Source organism: Taudactylus pleione, unplaced genomic scaffold (genome assembly GCF_031769625.1).
Source record: "Taudactylus pleione unplaced genomic scaffold, aTauple2 ptg000296l, whole genome shotgun sequence".
In the NCBI taxonomy this organism is placed as follows: Eukaryota; Metazoa; Chordata; class Amphibia; order Anura; family Myobatrachidae; genus Taudactylus; species Taudactylus pleione.
This window is the reverse complement of record NW_028284698.1, coordinates 12858374-12875065: the sequence shown is the minus strand read 5'-3', so window position 1 is coordinate 12875065 and position 16692 is coordinate 12858374.

Genomic DNA, 16692 nt, shown 5'->3' with positions numbered 1-16692 from the left:
TTGAATGGAGTACATATACAGTATGTCCACATATCACAACATAAGTAGATATGTTCATTCACACACAGATGCAGCACCTTATAATACGGAAAGAAAAAAAAAACAAATCAAGCAGTTGAACCACATACACACCATACCGACAAGACATGGAACCGTAACAGAGGGGAGAAGGGGGAGGGGAACAACGTAGCTAACCAGACTTGAGGCAAAAAACCTAAAAAAAAAAAAAAACCAGAGTAAACTAACCATCACGCCATATCATATAATTCAGAAGCCAATTGGTCCTCCAGGGGAAAATAAAAACTTCCTCCTAAACTCCTGCAGTAGGTCGGCGAGTAGTTAGGCCTCCGGTGAGCTACGTTTGAGCAAAATAGCTAAACCTGGACGAATATAACGCCGGAACGCAGCAGAATGCCACTGACCAAGGGATTGGATATCCCCATCGGATAAGCCAGCAGAAGCCGCAGATAAAGCAGCTCCTCTTCTAAATGAGTGATTACCGAACTTGCCCACCTCGAGCTCTTAAAAAGCCAAACAACGCTGCAAAAAAACATGACAAAACTGGTATTTCGTAACTGGGATACATCCTTGTGCATCAACCATGCCCCATCCCATCGTCATGCATCTGCTCAAAGGCACGCGCCAGCACCATCGGACATACTGCAGGAATTGGATATGGTTGAAGTGAAAGCCAGTGCCCTCTACCAGCCTGGTCCGTACTGGAGCACTGTATAAGGCCTAGCATCGCTTCCGGGCATACAAATTACGTCCGCAATAGTGAGTGGTGGGTCAGCCCTCTTAAAGGCGACAACTGATTCGCGGATCCAAAATGCTACAAGAAGCGTCATGGCAAAAACCTAATTGAAACAGCAAGCATTCAAAGCTGAAAATAAAAACAAACTGAAGAGACTGCAGCCACCAAGTAAAGCAACATGGACATAACAATGGAACACCTGCAGTAAATTGCTTTAGGGGTCGACCTGGACCAACCCCTGCAGGCCCCTGAAATTATGAAGGACCTGAAGGGGCCGGGCCTGTCATACAACGCAGAGAAAATAGACACACCTGCTAAAATATGCCCTACCACAGCGAGCGAGCGCCCTTGCGAATACAGATCCAAAATAAATGTCAGCATGACTCTCTGCAAGCTCTTACGTGCCTGAGCCACTGAAATCAGAAAAAACGCTCCCATTCCAGCCAACCCACCTGATAACAGTGCAAAGTCCTGGGGGGGCATTGGCCCTCGAAAACAAATCCTAAATGCCGGCCTGATGATCTGCCAAACATAAGGACATGGGTCACCTGCCAGAGAGGAAATTCCCCAATTTTTACTGTAAATAAGAGGCAGTGGCCCTTGGATTTTATATTGTGTATGCATATATGTACATATTATAACCTACCTGACGTGTTGTGTATTGCGCTTATGAATAAGTTTATGTATTGCACTTCATTAATTTTTTATTGTTCAATAAACTGATTACTTTAATGCACTATGTCTACATGATAATTATGTTTTACATGTAAATGAGAACATCATTGACTGGGACCGACTGACATATACGGGACCCCCATATCAGCATAATTGGGGAGTATTCCATAATTCTTATTTTGGCACCGTGCGCACTTAAAATGTCACAGTAATATTTTCGCTACATATATTTTGAGTATCTTGGGGTGGTACTTTTTTTTTTTTTGACATTTTATCTGCAACCATATCCAAGTGCCATAGGCGCCCAGGATCTCTGCCAATCATATTTTTTGTACCCACCAGCCAGAGCGGCCTGAGGGGCTAATTCTTAGAACGGCAAAAGTGCATCCGCAATCCAATTTATCCCAGGCACATGACTGGACACAAATTGGACATTAAGCAGCAGGCAACACAGAACAATTCATGCTAGCAAACAAACAACTGGAAGAGAGGACGACCTCTGAGGTCAAGCACCTGCAACGCGCCCAGGTTGTCGCAACAAAATCATACGTTACCCAAGCGGTCCCCCGAACAGCTCAAGCAACAGCATGTTCTTAGTGAACCCCTATGCAACCCACGTGATCGGCCAAAGTATAGTGCACCACGAACTGTTGAGGTAAGCTCAAAAAGCCAGTTGCGACAGCAGCATCAGTAAAATTGGAGCTGAGTGTTACTGCAGGAGTACTCAGCCACTTCCCTATGTGGATATAGCCACAGCCAGCGCCACATACGACCAAGGCGTATAGATGATGCCGTCTTACAGAAATCTGCCACCGACAGCTGGATGGCTGGGGGCGGTACCAGATTCGACACGGAAGCAAGCCTTGTCATGGTGAAAAGGCTTACCCGAGATGACAGCTGGGGGAGAGGGGGGGTATCACAGCCACAGGAGACAATGCAAAGTAGGAGCATAGCTGAGAATGGAGCTTTCCCATAGGTGTTCCCACTCCAGTGACAGCAGCTTGGGGCAGTAATTGCAGCAATAAGCCATGCACCCTGTGGAATTTCAATGTAGCACATGTATTCACTGTAGCCCATGTATTCTGTCAATTTAAATGCTCAGAATATATAACACAATCTCCTCTATTGACTGTTAACAATGATTCAAAGGAGATAAAAGCTAGATCCTAGGTCCTATACATAAATAAAGCAGTGACAAAGCAGCTACCCCTTTAATGTCAGATAGTGCATCACTAAAGTATGCTATTCCCCCAATGGGACCTCAGTTCCCAGCATAAAACTGCCACTGCTTGTTTTTCTCTTCACTTCAGTAGTCCCCCGCAGGCTGGCCAAACCCCACTGGCACAGCTCATAGGCAAACGCAGGGGGGGTTTCCGGTTGCCTGGAAACACCCCACCCCAGCCCACACCATGATGACCACAATAGAAATAGCATATAATACTAAAGTTGCATGTTTTTAAGATCCCCTTAGTGTCGCAGATGAAATAATTAGCCCACCTGTTGACCTTTTAAAATGTGTGAGCCAGTGATGAATAAACCTGCGCACCAACTTGGAGATATGGAAAACATGCACTGTTAGGGGTGCACTGATGAATACCATCTATAGGGTCAATTATTAATACTGTATAATATAACACTATCCAGTACATAAGGAGACTAATGTGTACATATACAGTCAGGTCCATAAATATTGGGACATTGACAGAATTTTCATATTTTGGCCTCTATTCACCACCACAATGGCTTTGAAATGAAACAAACAAGATGTGATTTAACTGCAGACTTTCAGATTTAATTTGAGGGTAATTACATCCAAATCAGGTGAACGGTATAGGAATTACAACGGTTTCTATATGTGCCTCCCACTTTTTAAGGGGCCAAAAGTAATGGGACAAACTAAACAATCCTAAATCTAACTTTCACTTTTTAATACTTTGTTGCAAATCCTTTGCAGGCAATTACAGCCTGAAGTCTGGAATGCATAGACATCACCAGACGCTGGGTTTAATCCCTGGTGATGCTTTGCCAGGCCTCTACTGCAAATGTCTTCAGTTCCTGCTTGTTCTTGGGGCATTTTCCCTTCAGTTTTGTCTTCATCAAGTGAAAGGCATGCTCAATCGGATTCAGGTCAGAGCCATTGCATAACATTCCACTTTTTAGCCTTAAAAAACTCTTTGGTTGCTTTTGCAGTATGCTTCGGGTCATTGTCCATCTGCACTGTGAAGCGCCGTCCAATGAGTTCTGAAGCATTTGACTGAATATGAGCATATAATATTGCCCGAAACACTTCAGAATTCATTCTGCTGCTTTTGTCAGCAGTCACATCATCAATAAATACAAGGGAACCAGTTCCATTGGCAGCCATACATGCCCACGCCATGACACTACCACCACCATGCTTCACTGATGAGGTGATATGTTTTGGATCATGAGCAGTTCCTTTCCTTCTCCGTACTCTTCTCTGCCCATCACTCTGGTACAAGTTGATCTTTGTCTCATCTGTCCATAGGATGTTGTTCCAGAACTGTAATGGCTTTTTTAGATGTTGTTTGGCAAACTCTAATCTGGTCTTCCTGTTTTTGGCTCACCAATGGTTTGAACCCTCTATATTCACTCTTGTGAAGTCTTCTCTTGATTGTTGACTTTGACACATATACATCTACCTCCTGGAGAGTGTTCTTGATTTGGCCAACTGTTGTGAAGGGGTTTTTCTTCACCAGGGAAATAATTCTTCTGTCATCCACCGCAGTTGTTTTCCGTGGTCTTCCGGGTCTTTTAGTGTTGCTGAGCTCTCCGGTGCGTTGATTTGGCCACACCTAATGTTTTTGCTATCTCTCTGATGGGTTTGTTTTGATTTTTCAGCCTAATGATGGCTTGCTTCACTGATAGTGACAGCTCTTTGGATCTCATATTGAGAGTCGACATCAACTGATTCCAAATGCAAATGTCACACCTAGAATCAACTCCAGACCTTTTACCTGCTTAATTGATAATGAAATAACGAGGGAATAGCCCACACCTGTCCATGAAATAGCTTCTGAGTTGATAGTCCCATTACTTTTGGCCCCTTAAAAAGTGGAAGGCACATATTGAAACCGTTGTAATTCCTACACCGTTCACCCGATTTGGATATAATTACCCTCAAATTAAATCTGAAAGTCTGCAGTTAAAGCACATCTTGTTTGTTTCATTTCAAAACCATTGTAATGTTGAATAGAGGCCAAAATCTGAAAATTCTGTCAATGTCCCAATATTTATGGACCTGACTGTATGTCCAGGACACTGCTAGGTTCTTTTGCTGCTCCCCCTCACTCCCAAACTTGCTCAAATGTTCTGAAATGTAGCCCATATCTGAAATAAAAACATTCAGCTCAAGCAGGATGGCCCTACTGTCACATGTAATGGCATACTGTGATTACTAGTCCTGTATGTGTCAGAATTATTACATACACTTTACTTCATATGACATATTATAGCTGGTGTGTATGTGCTAATTATGCCCTCTTCATGGACTGGCCACACTTGCTTTAACATGAAGAATTTGGAAACCCCCCTCTAGAAATCCTGTGTTTGCCACTGGCCTGCACCTCCTGCTTCGGCAATCCTAACAGCCCTTGTTCGTAAAGGGACAGGGCTCAGTGGCAAAAGCAGAATTTCTGCAGAGGGGTTTCCAAATGCTTGAATTCAACATTTACTACATTTAAGGCCATAATCAGCACTTAAACCAGCTATAATATACATCATACGAATGTACTGAATCAAATAATTCAGGTATATACAGGACCAGCAAACACAGTAAGTAATTATATGCAGAATTAGAGCCATCCTGTCTGAGCTCAATCTTTTATTTCATATGTGCGCTCAATTACAGATCATTTGAGCAAGTTGGGGAATTTGGGGGAGGGCAGAAAAAGAAACCGTACACTGCCCTGGACATAGATGTACAGATTGGACTTATGTTCTGGATAGCTGTGACCTAAGGGGATAGACATTTGTGACCTGAGGGGATACTAAAAAACATGCTACTTTAGTATTATAGGCTATTTCTATTGTGGTCATCAAGGTGTGGGCTTGGGGGAGGGGGCCAACCATAAACCCCTCCTGCCTACGGGGCTGGCCCTGCAGCCACAAAGATGACATTGACCAGGGGCATTAAGGACTGAGGGGGAGGGAATAGAACCATCATTGGGGTAACCACCCCTGCAGCCCCTTATAACATAGGGCACTGTGGAGTCAGGGACCAGGGTCAGGGGAGGCTGAACACCTGTAGGGTGCATTAGCAGCCCCTCAAGCACAAAATAGCGTCCGCGACTAGTGGCGTAGCCACGCCCCCTGAGCGGGTTTGGATCGCGGGCGCGGCCTGCACACGACCAGACCTTTACCTCTGCAGCATAGAGGCAGAAGCAGGTGCTGCCTGCCTCAACATAACTGGTTCAGGATGGCCATCGGCCTTAGCTGCCGCAGCAGTCCGCTTGCACGATCGTGGCCTAGAAGGAGCCTGGCAATGGCTGTGGTGTAGGGGATACTATGTGGGGCGGCGGCACTGCTGGCTGCTCCCGACATGGCCGCATTCAAAGCAGAGCCGTCTGCCAAAGCCTCAGCCACGGCTCTGCCTTACAGCGCATGCGCAGCGACTGCCTCAGACACGCTGATGGTCGAGGTGCGGCGGCCACGGCAGGGATCAGTACTGGGAGCCTGCTGCCACAGGGCTCAGGCTCCCAGGGCGCATATAGTGGTGGGGAGAGAAGATGAGTGGCACATGACCAGGAAGGGACATGCTCAAAAAGGGGGGGGGGAGCAGGTTAAAGCAAGAAAACGAGGAGAAAAGAAAACAGATTGAATGAAGATGAAGGAAAGAGAAAAAGGGGGGAGCCGAGGAGCAGTAAGAAAGAAAGATAAAGTAAGGAAGCTGCAAATATTATAATAACAACTGCATGTACTTCTCTGTCCTGAAAAACTGGCACAAAGAGACAGATTTACATACACTCCATTACATACCCCTAGACCACTCTCCATGAACATTCAGTGGCTGCAGCTAAACTTAAAGGGGCAATAGCCAACACGTTATTAAACTGGCAACTCTCAAAACACTTGTGGTTTAATGTCCCTCATGCTTAATGTCAGCCTTCGGGCTTACTTTATCTACACATATTCATATTATAAATACTACTGAATACATATAAAATGGCAGGGAAATAAAACAGGTCAACCCACAGGAGACATTTATATATCTCATTATCTCAGTTATTATGTTGCGCTGCCATAGCCCCTTCCAATAAACAAGTGTTATTACCTAGTAAACCCTGACACAGCTAGAACTCATTGGGCCATGTTGGAAGTTTGTCTTGAATTTCTTAGTGGGACTGGTGCACAGATATGTGATAATGATGCCAATAGCTGCTTCTGATTGGCTGCTTCTGTTTGACCCCTCCAGGTGACTGATCTTCACTAATTAATATTGCAGCTATATTATAACAAGTCACAGCCATGTTTTCAGATTTCCTGGCACACTCCTGGTGCAGAATACTGCTGCTGTTTATCAGTTGGATGTACTGTATGTGAGATATGGGTGATTTTTTCAAACATGTTTTTTAAAACTGACTTATTGGGGTGCAGTGACATAACTAGGGTATTTGGAGCCCAGGGCAAATATTAAAATGGAGCCCCACCCATGTGCGCGCACAGCCGGGCGTGGTCACAAGGGGCGTGGCCACTGAAAATGGGTCGTGTCAATATGACACCCCCCCTTTCTAGTCACTGGGAACATTTCTTTCCATATGCACCTTAATGCAGTGCCCCTTATACAGTCACACCTATGCAGTGCCCCTAGTAGTGGTCCCCCTTGTATAGTACCACCAGTATACAATGCCCCCAGTAGTGGTCCCTCTTATGCAGGCCCCCAGTAGTGCCCCTTATACAGTACCCCAGTAGTGGTCCCCCTCATGCAGCCCCCAATTAGTTCCCCTTATACAGGCCCCCAGTAATGGTCCCCCATATGCAGTGCCCCTTACACAGTGCCCCCTGTAGTGGTACCCCTTATGCAGCCCCCCATTAGTTCCCCTTATACAGTGCCCCCAGTAATGGTCCCCCATATGCAGTGCCCCTTACACAGTGCCCCCTGTAGTGGTCCCCCTTATACAGCCCCCCATTAGTTCCCCTTTTACAGTGGCCCTAGTAGCGATCCCCCATATGCAATGCCCCTTACACAGTTCCCCCTGTAGCAGTGTTCACAAATACGCGCTATAGCACGTATTTTACCCAGTTTCAAGGACTGGGGACTCACTTTTATAAAAGAGCTGGGTCCCCGGGGACACGCTGTGCCGCTGTCAATCCCCGTCAGACACGACCCAGTCACCTTGCACACGTAGCTAAAAGTACCACTGTCAATCAAATAGGCGCCAGTCATGAGCCAATTGGAGCTCGCAGACCAGCAGCCTATCAGCAGCGGCTGCCGGTCCGCAAGCTCTGATTGACTCATGCGCGGTGCCAGGTTTGTATGACAGGGCTATTTTCAAGGGTTGCTCTGGTGTGGGCGCGAGGGGCAAAATGAGGAGAAATATGCCTGGCCCCTCTGGTGTGACGACTGGTCCCGGTGTCGGCACCTCTGACATGAAGACTGGTCCCAGCAGCGGCCCCTCCAGCGTGAAGACTGGTCCTCCCGGCGGCGGCCCCTCCGGCATGAAGACTGGTCCCGGTGACGGCCCCTCCGGAGTGAAGACTGGTCCCGGTGACGGCCCCTCCGGCGTGAAGACTGGTCCCGGCGACGGCTCCTCCGGCGTGAATACTGGTCCCGGTCGCGGTGGCCCCTCTGGCGTGAAGACTGTGTCTGGTCCTGGAGGCCCATCTGGATAGAATACTTCGCCCCACCCCGGCGTGAACACTCTGGCCCCCCCCAATTTGAAGGTACATGTGAAGAGGGGTAGCGTGATGGGTGGGGGGTGGTGCAGTAGCGGGTGGGGGTTGGTGCGGCAGCGGGCGGTACCACTTGAACTTTGTAGCGGCCTCTGGAAATTACTGCCAGACAAACTGCATTTCCATGCTCATGCTCTTAGCAGGTCCCTGGTACAGTAGGAGCGGAGGTGCAGTCACGCCGCCCCATGCCGTTTAGCACCATGGTCTTGCTCTGTGGCATAACAGCACCTCAGCTCCTACTGTTCCAGGGACCTGCTAGGAGCATGAGCATCACGCTCCGATGGCTGGTATGTAGGGGAGCCTTGGGTGCTGGGGCTGGGTGCACTTCTCCTGTCCCTGCCTAGCTGGATTCACCGCTCCTGCCTCCTCCTCTGAAAAAACAGAGCGATGGAAGATAGCTGTTAGCCTGTTATTGAAGCAGGGAGTAGTGGAGTATGGGGGGTGGGTAATAATTTGTGCAGGGAATAGTGGTGGAGGGTTGTTATTGATTCAGGGTGTAGTGGGTGGGAGGGTTGTTAGTAGTGCTGGGAGTAGTGTATAGGGGGGTTGTTAGTGATGTTGGGAGTAGTGGAGGGGGTTGTTATTGATGCAGGGGGTAGTTGGGGCTTGTTATTGATGCAGGGAGTAGTGGGGGGGTTGTTAGTGATGCAGGGAGTAGTGGATAGGGGGGTTGTTAGTGATATTGGGAGTAGTGGGGGGGTTGTTATTGATGCAGGGAGTAGTGGGGGGGTTGTGCAGTAGCGGGCGGGGGTTGGTGCGGCAGCGGGCGGTACCACTTGCACTTTGTAGCGGCCTCTGGAAATTACTGCCAGACAAACTGCATTTCCATGCTCATGCTCTTAGCAGGTCCCTGGTACAGTAGGAGCGGGGTTGTTATTGATGCAGGGGGCGTAGTGGAGGAGGGTTGTTAGTGATGCTGGAAGTAGTGAGGGAGTGGGGTCAGTGATGCAGGGATTAGCGTGGGGGGTTGTTGATGCAGGGAGTAGTGGGGGGGGTTGTTATTAATGCTGGGAGTAGTGGGGGGTTTGTTAGTGATGCAGGGATTAGTGGGGGGGATGTTGGTGATGCTGGAAGTAGTGGTGGATGTTGGTGATGCTGGAAGCAGTGAGGGAGTGGGGTCAGTGATGCAGGGAGTAGTGGGGGGGTTGTTATTAATGCTGTGAGTAGTGGGGGGGTTGTTAGTGATGCAAGGATTAGTGGGGGGGATGTTGGTGATGCTGGAAGCAGTGGGGGGGATGTTGGTGATGCTGGAAGCAGTGGGGGGGATGTTGGTGATGCTGGAAGCAGTGGGGGATGTTGGTGATGCTGGAAGTAGTGGGGGGGAGGTTGGTGATGCTGGAAGTAGTGGGGGGTGTTAGTGATGCTGGAAGTAGTGGGGGGGGGTTGTTAGTGATGCTGGTAGTAGTGGAGAAGGGAGGGTTGTTAGTGGTGCTGGCAGTAGTGGGGGAAGTCCCATGGGTTTTCCCCATTGATGTGCAGCCTCTGCTTCCTATAGATGGGCTCTTTGTAGATCATGGGCCTGCATAATAAGCCTGCTGATGGTGAAATAAATATTATTAATGGCATTAGCTGAGGGGGCCAGTGCATCACATTCCGGATATTGGTAAATATGGCAGTATCTCATCCCCCATAGACACCCATGGGGGAGGCGGCTGCCAGCGGGAATGGAGGGATTGCAGTTGGTATCGGAGATACCTGTTGCGGTCCCTCCTTCATACATCCGGGGGAAACTTAATATTTGAGGTAAACCTCCGAAAAAGGGTGTTTTCTGGGATTTTACCTCATTATTCAATGAAAAATGGGCCCCTAAAAGTTTAGTTGGCTAACACTGGCAGCTCTAATGTTAATTACCAGCACTTGAGTCTATTATGGAAAAATGTCTCATTGTGCAATAAAGATTAACAAAATGTTTTACTATACTATAATAAAGCTAATGCTTTACATAAATGTTTAGCATTCATTATTTTTTTCTGTTTAAGTTGTTAGATTTTCATAAGACTTTCATTCCGATGGGACCCAGAAAAGGTCAGGTAGGACCCCAGTTTAGTAAAGTAAGTGGTCCCAGGGATCCACAATTTGTTCAGCTCAACGCGATCACTGCCTCTAGTAGTCCCACTTATGCAGCCAGCCATTATACAGTGCCCCCAGGAGTGATCCCCCCTTATGCAGGTCCACAGTAGTGCCCCTTATACAGTGCCCCCAGTAGTTGTCCCCCTTATGCAGGCCCCCAGTAGTTATCCCCCCTATGCAGTGCCCCCTGTAGTGGTTCTCCCTTTTCAGTGCCTCCTGTAGTGGTCACCCTTGTGCAGTGCCCCCAGTAGTAAGCCCCTTATATAGAGCCCCCAGTAGGTGTCCCCCTTGATGCAGTGTGCCCAGTAGTAGTCCCCCTATGAATTCCTATCTAACCTTTATACCATAATGTCGCTATTTAGCGTTGTAAGTCGCACAAGAAATAATTGCTTTCCAGACTTTGATTTCCAAAGCACAAAAATATATTATTCACCAAAAAGCATATTGTTACACGCTGTGATCTAAATACAATTAGCGCAAACAAATGATACAATCACAAGGTACAGTCGATACATATGCATGCCGCCCCCGTCAACAGAAAAGAAAGATGACTAAATACCAGATCCAGGGTACCTGCATATAAACCCTTGCAGAGATAGGCAATACAATAGAACAAGTTGGCATAATCCCATTGGTTCTTCCTCCTGGTTCTTCTGTTACAATGAAGTTCATAGGTCAGTTTGTATTGTAATAGTTCAGCCTCCAACAGCTCTTTGTGTCCGCTTTTCCGCCGAAGAACAAGTCTAAACTGGCTAATAAACATTACATTACAGAGTACATTTCAATGCCTATCTCTCTATGATCCATAATTCGCAGATGCATGTTGCGATCTCCTTGCCGATGGAACCGGAAATCTGCAAATAAACAGTGGTTTAGAATAGCACCAAACACGGTCTGCTTATCATGTACTAAACCCTAGATTTCAAAATACCGGCATTTCACAATAGATTTGATAACATATAAAACCTTTATTATTAACCTTAATGCTAGGGAACTTTTATGTGTAAGTATGCAGTGTGTCGGTGTGGGGATATTAAGAAAAGACACTAGTATGCGTTGTGCGTCTGCGTACACCATGGTACGTGCTTTGCTGGGTTGTTCATACTATATGTTCTAATAAATGTACATATTTGTATAATGAGGACTTTTAACCTGGGGCAGTGGCAGACGCACGACGCTAATAATCATAACAGCGCCGTACACAGGGTATCGTACAGTCGCTACTATGCATGGTGCATTTTATGTGCAGAGTGCATTAATAAACAGTGCAACTGTGCACAGTGCGTCTTGTATATTATATGTATGTTTTCATGTGTGTATGGGGTATGGTAGGACTTTTAACAATATGCGGTAACAATGTAATCGCACAATGCTAATAATAGCATATTAGCATCGCACACAATGGTTTCAGGCTGACGATGCAAGATGGCGTCGTCAGGGGCAACATAAAATGGCTTCGTGCAGATTCTAATTTCACAATTTAGGACTCAGCCAATCATCCAGCTTTGACAGTCCACCCTTTGATAGCAAACAATACGCTATCACACTCTGGTCTTAAATTTATTTATTTATTTATTTTAGCCTTACACTATAACATATTATTTTATTCATGTGTCTCTGGGAGGGACATAAAACTACCCTTATACGCACACCACAGATCTTGGGAGATCATGGGAAAGATGTGGGGATGCACCTAACCTATAAAGGAAGTCTTGAAGGGGATAGGGACTTACATTATTTAAGATGTTTAAAATAACATTTCATAATACGTTTCATGCATGGCTAAATCTATACATCATCTGATGGTGCATTCTAGTTCAGGGTTGTAATGCAGTTCTTCATTTACCTCAGTATTCATATTGTTACTACTGATCACCATCATAATTTCATTCCTTCATTTAACTTTAGTTTTACATTTTCCACATTTCAACACTGTAGGAACACACCTGACACATATGCCAGGTGACAACCAATATGAGGATCAGGAGTTTATCTATACTAGCAATCATTTCCTGGACCCACTCTCCTAGACCAGAGAACCATTTCACTGGGTTCAACCAAGAAACCCATTCTTCTACCTTTTCCTCTACTTCAGCCACTGAAGCATTATGGTTCTTCCGAAATTCCCATTTTAACTGTAGAATTTCATCCATCTTCCGGTCTATCACCTCCTTGGGGTCACTAGTATCGTTTGTGATGTATGTGCAACACCTTACACCAAATTGGGTGGACAAAGTTACACAATACCCTCCAGTGACAGCTGTTAAATAATTTAACACTAGCCTATGTTGCACAAGTTCTTTTTTATAAGCTTGTAACTCCCTACCTGTATACCTAAACGTGTCATCAAACATCTCAGTGGTATTATCTATTAATTTAGCAAGATCTTGAATATATCTGAAATTTAAAGTACCCCGAGCGATCCTGGTGGGATCCAATGCTACTAAAACTTGATAGCCAGTTGTTTCACTAATCAATTGTGTGGCTTTATGTACATCACCAGGTATCATGTTTCTCTTGTCACGGTGTTCATAATGTATATGAAGATATGGGGATGGTGTGTTCCTATGTATACCAAGCATTTCACCATGTGTAAGGGTCATAACTTCTGGAACTACTCTTCCTATATAGCATAAACCTTCTGAACTCGGAGAGAGCCACTTATACACTTTCCTTCCACATATAAAATATGCATCATCAGGGAGTACATAAGGGATAGTAAACATCATTATCAGTAAACACATTTCCCTAGCCAGTGATCCTATTTCAGGTTCTCCCATTTGACTCATATAAGTTTCTGGTTGTATTACCTTGGCACAGTACCCTTCTGGTACCCTACCAACCATTTCCTTGGTGGAACTTAGTGTATATTTATACCGGTAGTGTCTTCCACCTGTTCTAATTGTGGGTAAAAGTTCAAAATGTATAAGTTCACTATCAGCTCTTAGTGAGAAGGTCATCGTCTGGTTATTCCCAGTCACCTCCCAAATTCCTGTTTTATTGAAGTTGGTGATGTTCAAACATAAAAGTGATCTATCTACTTGGTACTGGTGGAGTTTAAAATGAGGTGGTTTGGACATAAGAAATTTTCCATCTAATGTATCCCCTCTTCGCAATTCTAAGACCTCAGAGACATTTAATGGGAATGGCACTAACCCTACATTATGCTGTCCTTGAGGCACGTGAGAGCACACCCAACAGTCAGTTTGGTTTAAAACTATATATATCATGTGTAATTCATGCTCTTAAAGTATTAACCATCATGCTCTCCTTTTTTTGTTACACTATCTTTGTTGCTAAAGTCATGCTGTCCTTAAAAATAGAACCCATAAGACAGGAAAATGGTAGTCGTATGTATTTACGAAATATATCCTGTTTAATGTAGTTATTTAAAACATGGTATTCATGAAGAACCCCATATTTCTCAATTTTTTTCTTATGGGTACACCCTTATATAGAGGCACATTAAAGCCCGAGTGGGCCTGTGTGCAGTGTACCCCCTCAACTGAGCAGCGGGCCCCCAGGGCCAGTGCAAGACTCCTGGCACCCTAGGCAATACTGCAGCCTATGCCCCCCCTCACCCCATTACACTTGCTGACACTCAAAATACATGTGCTGTTGTATATATATATATATATATATGAAAAATAAGAGGGTGAGAGCAAGCGCCTATATAGTGTAGTAGTTTAGACAGAGTGGAACGATCTCAAAATATATATATATATATATATATATATATATATATATATATATATATATGTATGTAGTGCTCCTGTTAGGCTGTTTTAGCAGGGCGGGCAAAAAGTGCCCTGCCCTCACAGCCTGCGGGTGCCGTCTTCACCCGCGGGTCGCAGTGTCCCGCGGGTGGAGAATTGTGCGGTGACCCTGTCACTGCCAGAGAATAGATGCCGGGCGCATGCGCCCAGCATATATTCTCACTGTCTGCAGCGCTTGGGGGCTGTCCAGCGTGTCCGTAAGTGCCGGGCACGCCCTCAAATATTACGAAAAGGGGACGCATCTTATAAACATGCCCCCTTTTCATGGCCATGCCCCTTTTCGGAAGCGCGGGCGCGCCTGCAGCGCGCACACAAAGTTGCCCTCTCTAGCTCCGGCGCCCTGCCTGCCGCCGGAGCTAGAGTGAACACTATATATATATATATATATATATATATACTGTGTATATATATATATATATATATATATATACATGCGTACCGTATTACCCCAACACTCAGAGACTATTAAAAATAAACTAAGTAAAATCATGGCAGAGACTGGACTAGGATGGCCTGAAGCATTACCGTTGGTCCTACAAAGCATAAGGACCACTTCTAGACCCCCTGTAAATCTGTCCCCCTTTGAAATACTGTTTGGTAGACAACCTCATTTGATTATAAGTCCGCAGGAAGATTTAAAAGGTAACAACGAGGTAACTGTAAAGTATCATATCAATGAGTAAACAGTTAAAATAGCAACAGCAGAAACTGAAATTGTTGTCCCATGATATGCCTGAAACAAACTTTCATGATATTGAACCTGGATAATATGTTATGATCAGAAATTTCTTGCGTTCAGGTTGTTTGACTGATCGTTGGGAGGGTCCATATCAGGTGTTACTGATGAGTACCACATCATTGAAGGTGGCCGAGAAAGATACCTGGGTCCATTCCACTCACTGCAAAAAGGTCAACCAACCAGTGGAGAAACAAGGAGGAGACAAGGCCGATAACGTGGACCTGTCAATCGCGAGTTTGTTCCGGAAGGATTAAAAGGTTGTAGTGAAATACCTGAGCTAAAGAAATTTGCAAGTCCTTGCTGCGGCGATGGACTGGTCTGCTGTGTTCATTTTTATATTCTCCAGAGTTTCCATCATCCTGGTTTGCTCGGGGATTTCTGGTTTCTGTCACAGGGGACTGATAGAGGAGATGGGAGCTGATGGCAGTGCTGATGGAGTGGAGTCAAGAGGAGGAGTGCTATGCCAATCAGGGGAGTGTCTGTTCAATCTTAGTACTGTAATTGTTAAGAGATCTGCTATTTTTGATACTCCGGGACAGTGTGAAGGTTTATCGTCTGAGGATTATTGTATGTGTGAGTTCTGTGGGTCCGTAATTGATGAGAGATGCATCCAACGTTGTCAACCTAAGCATAATCAGTATTGGGGTGGGTATCCTTTAGAGGATTATCACACCATGGTGGGAAAAATTTTGAACCAAACTGACTGTTGGGTGTGCTCTCACATGCCCCAAGGACAGCATAATGTAGGATTAGTGCCCTTCCCGTTAAATATCTCTGAAATTTTAGAATTGCAAAAAAGGAAGACACTGGACGGGAAATTTCTTAATACCAAACCACCCCATTTTAAACTCCACTAGTAGAAAGTAGATAAAACACTTTTATGTTTAAACATCACCAACTCCAATGAACCAGGAAGTTGGGAGGTGACTGGTAATAATCAGATGATGACCTTCTCACAAAGATCTGACCGGGAGCCTATGAATTATGAATTATTATGCAAAATTAGACCAGGTGGAAGACACTTCCGGTATAAATATACACTGAGTAACACCAAAGAAATGGTTGGTAGAATACCAGAAGGGTACTGTGCTAAGGTTATACAACCAGAAACATGTATTTGCCAGATGGGAGAACCTGAGATAGGATTATTTGCGAGGGAAATGTGTTTAATGATAATGATGCATACTATTCCTTATGTTCTCCCTGATGATATATATTTTATATGTGGAAGGAAAGCATATAAGTGGCTCTCGCCATGTTCCGAAGGTTTGTCTTACCTGGGAATAGTAGTCCCAGAGGTTATGACCTTCACACATGTTGAAATGCTTGGTATTCATAAAAACACACCATCACCATATCTTCACACGCAGTATGAACACAGGCAAAAGAAATATGATACCTGGTGATGTGCATAAAGCCATACAGTTGATTAGTGAAACTACTGGCTTTCAAGTTTTAGTAGCACTGGATTCCACCAGGATCGCTCGGGGTACACTAAACTTCAGATATATCCAAGATCTTGCTAAATTGATAGATAATATCACCGATATGTATGATGACACATTCAGGTATACAGGTAGGGAGTTGCAAGCGTACAAGAAAGAATTGGTGCAACACAGACTAGTGTTAAATTATTTAACAGCTGTCACTGGAGGGTACTGCGTAACTTTGACCACCTAATTTGGAGTGAAGTGTTGCACTTATATCACAAATGATACCAGCGACCCCAAGGAGGTGATAGACCGGAAGATGGATGAAATTCTGCA